At 41.9% G+C, this 13,406-nt stretch overlaps 1 protein-coding gene across 7 annotated transcripts in view; it reads left to right on the forward strand.

The window, feature by feature from the left end:
• The first annotated feature begins 576 nt into the window (after positions 1-576).
• The window catches only part of PALS2 (protein associated with LIN7 2, MAGUK p55 family member), a 39,182-nt gene continuing 26,352 nt past the window's right edge, over positions 577-13,406 (forward strand). For 2 of the 7 annotated variants that reach the window (XM_053410621.1, XM_053410627.1), the window contains exons 1-2: positions 577-911; positions 3,293-3,366. The gene's annotated coding sequence lies outside the window, so the exon portion shown is untranslated. Of the gene's footprint in view, positions 912-1,044; positions 1,224-3,292; positions 3,367-13,406 lie in introns of those variants that run through there. The other 5 variants (XM_053410626.1, XM_053410625.1, XM_053410622.1 and 2 more) reach the window with 4 other exon arrangements.

Genomic DNA, 13,406 nt, shown 5'->3' on the forward strand with positions numbered 1-13,406 from the left:
GAGGGAGGTTAGGCTGCATATGCACCACTCATTTAAAGCACAGTCTCTCCCTTTAGAATCCTGGGAACTGTAGTTTAAAGGTGTTGGGAATTGTAGTTCTGTGAAGGGGGGCACAAACTACGATCCCCAGCATTCCTTGGGAGAAGCCATGCGCTTTAAATGCACGGTGTGCCCGCAGCCTACATAAACCCGAGCTCCCTTTCCCCCACATCGCGCCCTGCAGTGGGGGGGGGGGGAAGGCTCTGATAAGAAGGCATATTTACAGTGAAATTCTTGCGACGTTTACTTAGATATTAAAACCTGCAGCGCTTTACTTCTTCAATCAGGCAACCCTTTGCTCCCAAGCGAAGCGAGGCTGGATCCAACCAACACCAAGACGAGTTGTTAAAATTATTTTAAGGGGTTAAAAGGGGGAGGAGCCTTCGAAGAAAAGGGGTGGGGTTTCCCCGTCCTTCCCGCGCGCTAGCTCGCTCGCTTCCAGCAAAATCAATTGGCGAGGCAAACGGGAGGGAAAACTTTCGCGCGCGCGCCTCCACCGGGACGCGCGCGAGGGGGGGGGAGAGCGCGGCGGCTTCCCGCTTTCTCCTCTGTGCGTGTATTGTGGGAGTGCGCGCGCTCGCGCTCTCACAGAGCCACACACGCTACAGATACGGTGCCTCTCTCAAGAGGCAGGGAGCGCTCTACGCGCGCGCGTGCGCCCTGCTGCTGCTGCTGCTGCTGCTGCCGCCGGCGGTAGTGGCGGTGGCGGTTTCGCGGGCTCCTGGCTGGAGACTTCCAGAGCGTTAGATGGGGCTGAGGCAGAGCGGCGCCCACTGAGGAGTAGGAGGCGGAGGGTGTGCGCGCGCGCGAGCGAGACGAGGCCAAGGCAGCCGACCGACCAACGTTCCAACCAACCAACGGCCGCCTCGCCGGTAACTGCCCCAGCAGCAACTGCCTCCTCAACAGTCCGGCGCGAGCTGTGCCGGGGGCCGGGCGGGCGCCTGCGCCTCTCCACGCGGAGGGGCGGCGCGGCGGTCCTGTTGCTCCCCCCCCCCGGGTGTGTGTGGGTGTTTATGTGTGGAGCTGGGAGTTTCTCTACTATTCGGGCTGAGGAAAGAGAGGCTCGTGTGGGACGAGGAGGAGGAGGCGGCGGCAGCTGCCCCGTGACTCTCCTCTCAGCGCGAAGGGAGCCATGGGGCGGCCTCCTCGCCTCGCCTGCCTGGGGCTGAGAGGGGCTCCCTCAGGTAGAGAGAAGACCCTTCCCCCCTCCTCCCCGTTGTGCCATAGGGGCTCCTGGCACCTCTCTTCTGCCCCCCCCCCGCCCTTTTTGTCGGGCCTCGTATGGCCCCTTCCTCTCTTAGCGCTCCCCTGGATTATCCCCGGTGGTGGTGGAGGAGAAAATACTTGCCAGGGGAGGGAGGGGAGATAATCTTTTCCCTCTCGCCCGGGATTATCTCCCCGCCCTCTGCGGGATTATCCTGTCCGCCCTCCTTCCCTCCCCTTCCCTCGCTCACCCCGCCTCCTCCAGCAAATCCTCGGGGCGGTGTGGGGACAAATCCCACCCACCCAAGAGTCGCTCCCGCGCGCTCTTCTTTCCCTTCCCCAAAAACCTTGGGCTTCTTCCACCAGGTGAAAGGCACGTATTTTGTTGGGCTGTTGATTATTAATTTATTTTTTGGTTGGTGGTGGGGAAACCGGTGGCTGCGATCCGCATTGAAACTGAAGGTGGAAAGGGAGGGGGGAAAGGGTGGTGGGTGGGTGGGCTGCGATTGCCACGGCGGTGCTGTCACCTCGCTGGATTTGGAGCCCAGGAGGCGGGAGGCAGGGCGAGCGCGTGGATTGGCCGCGGGGGAAGGGAGGCTGGAGGGGGGGGGAGAAGGTAGGTAAATGTTGCAATCCGCCACAAATGCAGCGAGGTGGGGGGTTGCGGGTGGCAACGTGCCAAAGCCACCCCCCCCCCACGGTAGCAATTCTTGAGTGCCCAGGGTGTTGCTATACAAGGGGAAAGGGGAAATTAGCCAGTCGGTTCTTTGGCTTGATCATGCTTTCTTGGTGTGATCGGCTTCGTCCTTACGAAACTGTAGAGCGTAGCTTTCTCCCACCTACTAACCCACCCCCACCCCCAATTTTTTGGATTTTAACTCTTCGAAATGCCTTGGGTGCCTCTCACGCCACAGCAGCTGAAATAGTTTTACTTAAGGCACAAAATGTGAATGGGGGAAAAAAAAAACCTTGCATGGATGTCATTTGTTGTAAGTTGGGCTGGGCTCTGAATGGAGTGAACTTGCTTCTGGCTTTCCGCCAATTGGTTGTGGCTATTGCTGACAGAAGGAAGGGCGGGCGTCATTTAAATTAATGCTCTGACGACACAGCAGTATAAGATAATCACGTTTGGCTCGTGGTAGAACCAGTGGTGGTGATCTGGTTATGTGGTTCCTTTTCACCTGTTTGAGCTAGGTGCAGCGATCTGGATGACTGGTGCTGCAGAGCTTCTTTCCAATTCTGCTGCACAGAGCTCAGGATTACATCCATCCATTAAACTTCATTTTATTGGCTTTGGGAAGAGGAGGGGCCTTTGGAAACTGAACAGAGGCAGGGTAACTATAAATAGACCTTTGGACTAGAGGAAGCTTTGAGCAAATTCTGGTATATTGTATTTGAACCACTAGTATCTGTTTATTGGATGACTGTCATAATGTTCTTATTATGGCTGATGGCTTCTATCATGTCAGTGGGGGGTTGTTTCTAAAAGGCTCGCTACTGTTCTCTGTCATTCTAATAATCTTGTACTTGATATATAAGCTGATAAGATGGTAGACGATTCAACCATCTCCTTTTTGCTGTTTGTGAACTAGGAAATTATTAATTAGAGCTAGATGTTTATTGCAGCAGGGCATTGTGCCCTGAATGATAATGGAGTTTGTTTTTGGATATATAGGCCACTTTATTTTGTTAAATGTTCCTTTTAGTAGCTGTCTTTTGTATTAATATTACAGTGACATCTCAATATTTCACTGTATGTACACCGTCTCATCTGAGCCTTGATCATATCTAGAGTTTTACTCCTGGATCGTTATTCTGACCATATTTATGTTGTCAATAATCATTTAATATGGAGACTGACAGAACCCTGAAGAAGTGACTGTCTGCTGTACTGGGACAAATTTTGCAAGCCAAAAATCTTTATGAAAAGCCTGAATAGCTCTTGTAAAATTGGTACAATAGTGTTTCTTCTAAATGAAGCAGCTGTATTTACAAATGGCGATAAATTAGTATCATGTATTAATTAACTTCCTATTCCCTTTCATTAAAGGGAATGGCTGTGTGGAAGAAAAAATGATGTCTCACGTATTAGCCTAAAATCCTGATGAAGACGTGTCTAAGCAGGTGTGTTGCAAGCTTTATTAATGAATTGCAGTGTTAGATATGTATTCATACATAATTTTTTGATATTATTTAACAGCTCATTGAAAATAATTCCTTGTCAGAAAACATTGATAAGACCAAGTCATTTTATGCAAACTGCTTAGAGGGTTTTTTTAAAAAATTGTGCTTTATATAAATACTGTTGAAATAAATAAATGATATATGTGGAAAGCTGTGCATCTAGGGATGAATTTTATTTTCACAATGATTTCCAGGTTTCAGTGCATGCTCAGGTACATTTGGATAATATTTAAATTATCGAAGCAACTTGTAGATCATAGCACATTATTAGTATGCAGCTGTTGATTGCTGCAAAAAGGACAAGTGAATATTATGTTTGGAGAGAAAGTATTTTCAGATAGCATGAATATGGAATTTGAAGTATCTAGGGGGCTGTTGGATAAGCCGATTTTAGACCTTAGACGACTTCTTGTGTCTTGTTCGCTTTCTCAATCATTTTTAGCCTACTTGGGGAGGGGGCACTGTGTATGTATAAGTAAAAACATGTAAATATGGAATATGATATCCGTTCGGTGTCATAGTTTTAAGAGTTTTGAGAAAAAGGCATAGTGGGATCTAGTGGGGGCCTCAAGGGTATGAACACTTTTAAATGTTGTAAACTGACAAATGATATATTGACTTGTGTGGTAATAGTGTGTTCGGGGGATTGAAATGCTACCAGAACATGTTGCAATCCCCAGAATCATTGCCTTATGATGGTGTTCCTTTCTTAAACTTGAAAGCTGGAGCCATACTGCAATATGCTGCTTATGAAAGTGGATGTTAGTAAAGACTAGTAGTTCTGCAAATTGACACTGCATTGATACAATGCCCTGTGGTGTGTTTGCCAATCTTATATCTTTGTCAAATGTGTGGTGTGTTTGTCTGATTGTCTTTTCTCACACAAAATCCAGTTGAATAAGTCATTCTCTTATGTCACTGGCCTGTGAGTTTTGTACACACATGGTAATACAATGGCCTGAATCTATACATAGTAGACAATCAATAGGGCTCTTAAAAAAACATTTCATAGGAATAAATGAAATGGGATAGATACAATAATAAAGTCACAAAATCTCATCAAATGTTTTGTATCAATTTAAACAATATTAACTTTAAATAGTGTACTTGAAATAAGTGTGTTTCACGGGAACTTCTTAGGTGTACTTTGGTGCATATCCTGAAATTAAATCTTAAGTTTACATTCTCTCTGTGTTAATCATCAGTTTAAAGCAAGGATTGGGAACTGGGTGACTTCCAGATGTTGCTGAACTATAACTCACATCATTTCCACCCAGCACCAGCAATGATGGGAGTTACAGTCCAACTATCTGGCAGTCACCAGGGTCCCCTTCCCTTCTTTAAAGCAGTGAAATACTTTTGGAGGTTTTCAGTTGTAAAGGCAGTTGTAACTTGACATTGCCCACCTAGATTTTGTTAGACCAGAAGTTGTTTTCACGGCCATGCTAAGTGACTATACATCTAAAGCAGGGTTTCCCAAATTTGGGTCTCCGGTTGTTGTTGGACTACAATTCCCATCAGCCTTAGCTAGCAGGAACAGTGGTCAGGGATGATGGAAATTGTAGTCCAAAAGCAGCTGGAGACCCAAGTTTGGGAAGTCCTGATCTAAAGATATTCTGAATGGCAATAATTAGCTTGACAGCCTTTCCTATTGCAGTAGCAAGTAGTGTAGCATTGAAGTAGTTTCAGCATTCCAAATAATAAAGGAAACTAAAAACTGACTTTAGCTAATTCAGTAGGCCTCTTATAAACCCACCTTACTTGCCAGGCACTGTGAACCTGTGTTCCTCCAGATGTTGCTGGACTACATGGAGAAGGCTGGGCTACATGTTACTCTGGGGTTATCCAAACACTAGTTACTGACAACCCTTACAAATGTTCAGTCAGCCAAGATTCTGTTAATTTAAGGCACTCCATACACCCAGTCAGTCCAAATGATGAAAGTAACAGCAGTTAACAAACCTACTTAGGACATGCCTTTAATTGTTAGACAGATCTTATATAGATATGGCTGAGTCAGATAATCATATATATATATATATATATATATATATATATATATATATATATATATATATAATCAGATGGCTGCTGGTTCTTTGGTGAGAGGCTTTTCATGAATGGATACATCAGATGATATCAAGGCGCAGTTTATATAAGAGAGCCTTTGATGTAAGAGCTGGCAATAAAGCTTGCATAGAATACCAGCCTTATTCAGTGGTTGGTACAACAGATCAGCCTTGTAATGCAAAGGGAAGTTTGGTCAAAATGTACCTCAGAGAAACAAATGTACTGAGTTGTCTTACAGAAGATCTTGATTACTAGGAGCTGACTTATTGCCTAGCACAATGACCTAGAAACTACTATTAGAAGCAGGAGTGATGACCTTTGCTCTGCATTGTTTTGGTTGAAATAACTTTATTACACTTGGCATGGGGGATATCAGTTTTTCCTATCATCATGTTAAATCTTGCTGTGGAGGATGCAAAACCTTCAGAAGCAGCTTTCAGGGGTGAACTATATGCCATTGGAAGATAAGGTGCTGGAAAACTACACCCATAAATGGTCTTTGGCTCTTGGCCTCTGTTTTAGTTTTCTCTTCCTCTTAATTATTTTGCATACCAAGCAGAGTCAGCAGCATCTAATGGGGCTCACATATTCCCCAAATGCAAATAATAATTCAGTCAAACTTAGAGGAGTTGGGCGTGTATTGTGAACAAAGGAACTGTACAAAGCCTCCAAAACATGCAGGAAAAAAACAATGTTAGAGTAAAATGTTAAAGGTTGTGATTAAAATGCTTTTGGCTACACCCAAATTGCACTGGAAATCGTTTGTTGGAAGGACTTTTCATAATAAAAATATTCTGAAAAATCCAGTATATGGAGTTCATTTTGCTGAAACCCTTGGAGAATTCAGATAGTTTGGTGGGATGTTACTTACTTTGCTGAAGCTGTGCTGACACTTCTATGCATGGCATGTACATCTATTTTTAACAATTCTAGCCTTGGTGATTTCCACCCATAATGCTTGTCAAATGTTTGGTTGATTTCCTGTGTACTGATAGCTCCCTGGGTCATTTTTGAAAGTTTTGTGCTGGCTACCATCTATTGTCTGAAAGGGGCTAACGTTTTGTTAAAAGTTAAATTGCCTTGCCATTTCAGATTTTAAATGACACCTGATTCTTATGCTTTCTTACTGAATTGATTTTCCTTTCCTTTCCCTTTATTCCCTCTACATGAATGTATGATTCTGTTGAATTGACGAAGTTGTAGCTTAGGTGGTTATTTTTCTTCAGTAGTGTCTGTGATGAAGCAAATAGAATTTTTAAATTAAGGTTTTTCAGGGTTGCTTTTATGACCTTCATCTAATCCTTTCTGTGTCCTGAGTTAGTGCTGCTACTGAGTGTTCTTAAACAGACATCTTGGTGCCCTTTAAAATATAGTTACCTCGCTAGAGTTGTGTTCTTCCGTTTCATCAATTTGGAGAAGGTTTTTCCTTCTATAGTCTTCCTTTGCTTTGTAGCTCTTCCTTGGCTCTGTTTAATTACCACTATATTGGTATTTTCTGGCATTTGTCCTTCATCAACTGAGGTCTTGATTTTCCAAAATACATGATATTTGCACCAGTGATACAGATGCAGATTTGCCTGGATCACCTGATCTATCAAGTGAATATGGATCTTCATAATTTGATTGGATACGTGTATTTCTTTTCCTTTGCATCAATCTTCAGTTTTATTATTATTTATTTATTAAATTTGTATACCGCCCTTCATCTGTAGATCTCGAGGCGGTTCACAGCATAAAAATACAAGATAAAATATATAATACATAATAACAAGAACAAAACAAACCAGTAATCCCCCCCCCCCCCGCAAACACATTTAAAAGGGCATAAGATGTTAATTATCTTCTGGTTGAAGAGCTGTATAATGAAGGTGCCAGCTGAACCTCCCTGGGGAGAGCATTCCACAAATGGAAAGCCACTGCAGAAAAGGCCTTTTTTCGCATTGCCACCTCCACACCTCTCATGGAGAAGACACATGAAGAAGGGCCTCCTATTTAATCCTTTAGTAATTCCCATGCTCTCTGCAGTAATCTGATTCTCAACTGTGTGTATTTAGGTTGTTTTTTTAGCCAATTTTCTTTCTTTCTGGTGCTGTTCTCCTTGAAATTGAATGACTGATACCCTGCCCACATACATGTTGAACTAAATAGTATTATTGTTGTTGCTAGGAGACTTAAGCTGCAATCGTAAACTTACTTGCTTCTTTTGAAGTAAGTACCATTGAAATATTTCTGAGCAAACATGATTAGGATTGGACTGTTAGCAGATTCTCGGCACTATTTGAGTTATTTCTGGTTTGGTTGACTTTCTATTTGTGCCTATCATGAGTTGCCATATGAATGTGTTAAGTTATTCTCTTGTTTGTGTAGCATTTCTGATTTGTTCCATTTCAGTTCACTATAACCATATGACTGAAGTGGTTAGAAGATTGTAGCCAGATCTTTCTGTTTTTGATACAAAATTGTCTCCTTCTCCTGTTCCAAATGACCCAGCCTCTGAAGTTCCCTTAACTTTCTTCTTCTACACTAGCATACTTCCCTTCTGAAATATGACCAGAATGTTATCTTCTCTGAGCCCTTGGCAGAATCCCCTTAACCCCCTTTTCTCAGTTCATTCACATAATTTTCTTGGTTAATGGGGTCTGGGCAGCCATGTATTTTACTTCTGCCTGGTTCTGGAAATGAGAGCCCAAATCATTTGAAGGTACAATAAATGTTTACATTTGTGTGGTGTGTGCTCCTTGTTCAGACCTCAAATACATCAGGTACTCTTGTCAAAAAATACAAGCTGCCCCACAAGTATGAGTGAGCAAGACACCAGTTTCTAGAAGATGCTTGAAAAGCAAGTGATTTAAGCAAGCAGACTTAACTGCTAGAGTGAAGGCAGAAAGCCTGGAACAGAACTAGGGAGAATGCAGGAAATCAACCAAGTGCTTTGTATAAATGACATTGTTTACTCGGAAGTCCTATTGAGTTAATGAGGCTACCAGGTAATTGGGGTTAGGAATGCAGCTTTAGATTGTTTGGAATGTAATTAGACAAGAAATATGAAAATATTTAAGACTGAACTAACACAAAACAGGATGCTGCTAATCAGTCTTACATAGTAGTTCAGTCAACAGTTGTCACATGACACACTTTCATCAACCTGTGTAGGCAGGGTTTGGCAGAAAAGCCATCCTATGTTGGATGACACAAGCTTCAGCTATAGCTCTTGCTGGATTCTTTCCTCTGAGGAGCTTACGACAGTGTTTAAGCCAGACTTGTCCAGTGTATTAATTGAGCTTCTTAGCTGAACAGTGGTTCATTTTTAGGATTCCTACAGCTAAACTGATGACTATGCCAGGTATACAAGGCTGGCTGTTTCTCACCACCTGAGAAATCTGAGTTTGATACAAATTAAATGTACAAATTGTCTGACACACTCTAATCTGCCTTTCAGATAATTGTTTTAACAAACTAAATGTGGATATCTGTTTTCCAGCACAGGGAAGCTTTACAGTGGATGCTCGGGTTGCGAACATGATCCATGTGGGATGCACGTTCGCAACCCACAGCGTTCGCAACCCGCAGCAGCGCGTCTGCACACACACGGGTTGTGATTCGGCACTTCTGCGCATGCACAAAGTGTAATTTAGCGCTTCTGTGTATGCTCGACTGCCGAGACCAGGAAGTAACCCATTCTGGTACTTCCAGGTTTCGGCGAGTCTGTAACCCGAAAAAATGCAACCTGAAGCCTCTGTAACCCAGGGTATGACTGTAATCACATTTTAATACTGAAAAAGCCCAAACAGTTTGATTTATAGAGTAAACTTTAGACCACTTCCCTCATCAGCAGTTTTTGACGATTGTAAGTTAATTGATGTGGCTAAATACAAAAAACAGCATTATAAAAAAACCCCATGTCTGATGTCCCATTATGTATGATACTGAGACAACAAAAGACACGAACCCCACTTCTTACAGTGGTAGATTGAGATGAGAAAATTAATTTTAAAGGAATGTGGATTCATTGAAAAATTGTCAAAATGTCTTCCTTTTCAGAAGCACTTCAACTTTCTTTAGTATGTTCACTTCCTCAGTTGGCAGTCTCTTGGAAGCAAGCACTGCTATTGTTCTTTCCAATAAAATTTCTTTAATAATAAAATAGTACATGCATTTGCAACTCTCAGTTTGAAATTTGGAAGGAAAAAAGTTTTCCCCCTGAAAAAGGATGGAGATAGCCAAGTTTTTAGACATCCAAGTTTAGCCACTGATGATGACATACCACTTACATCTGTACAGATTGAAAATCTGTTGTGCTGCTCATCTGAAAGATTGTAGTCACATTTTTGGTTGGACCCATCTTTTCCTTCAGACATTAGCAGTTACTTAGTCACACACAACATGAGCAGGAATATTGTTAAAGTTTTGGCTGTTAAATTAGAAAGCCTGGCCATTAATATATATTAATATATATATACACACAGAATTGTTTTCTGCATAGGTACTTTTGTACCTAAGATTAGAATAAATTTGTCTTCTTGTACAGTCTTCTGACTATTCAACTATAATAAGTGTGGTTAGAAAGTATCAATTAAAAACAATACAGTGTTCAAAGGTTTTTTTGGCAGGGTGCTGAAATTAGACATGAATACATTGATGCAATCTTTTATATACCTTGATTTATTCTTGATGAGCTGCATAATTTTTGGCAAAAGATTCACTATCATTCCTAACAAAGGGTTTACAATCTTCTGGATAATGTTCAAATGGATTTTAGGACATTATTGGTGTTTTCAACAAGAACCAATTTGGCATGTGGGTCTTGGAAGTGGCATACAATTCACTAGTAAAGCAATTAGCATGATAAGTAACTGAGTAACTGAATGTTAATACAGGATCAGGTGAATTGAACAAGGGTGATTCTTAGTATTAGATGACGCATTTCCTCTGCCCTAATAGGAAGCTTTATTGTTCAGTGTTTTAGGTTTAGCATTGGAAGAGTGTATTTTAAGTGGTGAAAACCCTGCTCCAGGTTTTGTGAGGAAACTCATTTAGATCTTGAAATCTGTTTTTTGGACTTACTTTGAAACTGAAATTGCCTTAGTTGTCCTTGCAGATTATCAGTGCTAGGAGATGGGCAGGAGGAACATGACCCTATTATCTTTTTTCTTTTTTAACCTATCAGTATCTTATCTTTCTGGACTGCCTAACTGGGATATTAGTGGCACAGGTCACAATGTCCCTGCATCTTGGCTACCACTGAGTCTTATGTTTGCTTTAGGAAGGAGAGACTTATGTGTGAACTGTATCATGGTTTATAAAGCTTCTGGGAGGAATCAGTCAAGTGTCAATCTGTCAGTGCTCTTATTACTAGAACTGAAACTCTTGAGGCTGATGCTCCTTTTCAGGCATTGTAATATTTCATTTCCTTTATTTTCCGCTGTAACTGTAGGCTTTTTGCAGCTCAGATCTTCTCTCTGTTTATCAGCATGGATTTTCAATAGGTTTGAATCTTACTGCATAATCAGTGACTCCAACAACCCAACCAGCATAATTAAAGTCAGAAACAGGACCCATTGTCATTGTGTGTTCTCTTCCTTCTCCTTGTTTTCCATCCATAATAAGCTTCTTTATATGATGTATCCTTGGGATTCTCAATCTTTGTTATTTAGGCTCTTTATCTTGAGAGCAAAATCACTCAAGAAGCCCAGATGCAGCTTTATTTCCTCTCCTGTCACTGTAATTGTGCGCTCCATATCAGTTGCTAATAAGGCACACTTGCAACCAGAGTGCAAACTAATATTTTTCTAGTTATGTTTATTGAATTATTTAGAACTTACTGAACTTGGTGCCCTGTTAGATTTCTTTTGGGATAGTGGTACAGCTTTGATATCTTTTTAGCAACTTTCAGTAGATTTGGCTTCAAATGACTAAAGGTAGAGTTCTGGTAGCAGTGCAGCCTACTTCTGCGGTCCTTTCATCTTTTACATGCAGCTATATAGCGATAGAAATCGCCTATGGCCCTTTGATTACTCCTATTGCTGTGATCATGCCCCTTCCATTTCACAAGCCATAGAAAAACTTTTACAGCTTCAGGCAGTTTTTAACACTTTAATGTATTATTGGAGCATGCATTAAATCAATAGTCTTAGAAGCAGGAGGAAAGAAAAACTATGGCAGTAGGTGATGGCAAAGCAGATGCTGAAAGTTAAATTGTAAAAATAGCCATTTAAACACTGAAAGCAAGGCTTAAATTTTTCCTCGGAGGACAATTCAGAAAACTTAAAAATGTTGTCATGGATTTTTAGCAATTGCTCAGCTTGTGAATGTGTCAAATAAGGAATACACACATTTAATAAGGAACATACACACACTTAGTTGGACACACACACTTCATTCCAGAGCCTTTCATAATGATAGCATGGATAAAGGGTTCCTTATCCTTTTGGCTCTGCTCTTTGCACACACACCCCTTTGTACCCATGTGTGCACATACATCTGCGTCCTGAGAACACTTCATGGCATGCATCTGACAAAGTCTGCTCTAATCCATGAAACCTTATGCTACCACAAATCTGTTGCTCTTGAAGGTGCCAGAAGACTCATTAAATGTTTGCAGGAGTCATCTAAAACACTTGAGGCAATCACTTAACATTTTTGTAACCCCCAAAAGGCATCAGCTAGTATCAGCTTTGCATCTTTCATGGAAAAAAGACCCCTGTGGTGGTTGTTTGTATCCATATATTCATCCCTAGGATCTCCACATAGCTGCTATATATTCCTCAAAATTACTAGAGGCTCTAACCACAATGTAACATTATCTGAAATATAGGGAACTAAACCTTAACTCACCCAGTTCAATTGCAAAATAGAGAAATAGTTGTGGGGTAACACATAATCTATGTTGGCTACAATAGGATGCTGTTTTCAAGCTTCTAATGTGGGGAGAGGACCCAGCAGGCAACATGTTGGTAATCCCTGCCTTAGGAGAATCAATATAGCTGAGTCGTAGAACACATTCTTGGCATGAAAAGGTCCTAGGTGCAACCTGGCATCTCAAGGCTAAGAACAAAAAGAGACCTGCTGGGTCAGACCAAAGGTCCAGTATTCTGTTCCCACAGTGGCCAACCAAATGCCTATGGGAAGCCCACAAACAGAAAATGAATGCAATAGCACTCATGTACTATAGAGAGGGCTGGAAAAGGCTGACCTATAGGAAAGCAAAGTCTGAAACCCTGGAGGGCTGATGCCAGTCAGTGCAAACACTGAACTAGATTGGCCTGTGGCAACTTGGTATAAGGCAACTTCCTGTGTTCTTCCTTAACTGAATCAAACTATAATACTTGAGTTGATTCCACTTAGACCAAAGCCCTGGTTTTGAATGATCAATAAACTGTGACTCTTGCATGCAGATCAAGGGTCAGCTTGCACTCTGGCGCAGCATGTGCTCTATGTTCATGGTAGGGTGCCAGGAACAAGTCAGATGTGTCCTACTCTCCAAGTTTGGCTGTGGATTTATTCTGTGTATACATATGCTCAGTCAATTTATTTGCCCGCTTTTCTGCCTGTCAAACCTGATGTGGCACATTAACATGTTTGCATGCCACACTAATGTGGGAACTGCTGTGAAACAGCATGGCGGGTGGGAACAAGCCTGGAAGACCATTCTAACATTTGTGACATTTTCAAACTGAGGGCTTGTATTTGTATGGTAGGAGCTGTTGTAACCCAGTTAGGGACCCAATTGGAAATCTAGCAGATAACAAATAATGTTACTGCATCTGTGTCGCTTTCTGATGGGAGTCACTGCTTGTATTGAATTATAAGATTGTTTTCTGTCCTTCAGATGTTCAGTTTTCTCCAGTAGCCTACAAAAGCCATAAATGTCACAGTTGATGTAGAATTGTGGCTGTGATAACAACTGTTCA

Source organism: Podarcis raffonei, chromosome 12 (genome assembly GCF_027172205.1).
Source record: "Podarcis raffonei isolate rPodRaf1 chromosome 12, rPodRaf1.pri, whole genome shotgun sequence".
Lineage (NCBI taxonomy): Eukaryota > Metazoa > Chordata > Lepidosauria > Squamata > Lacertidae > Podarcis > Podarcis raffonei.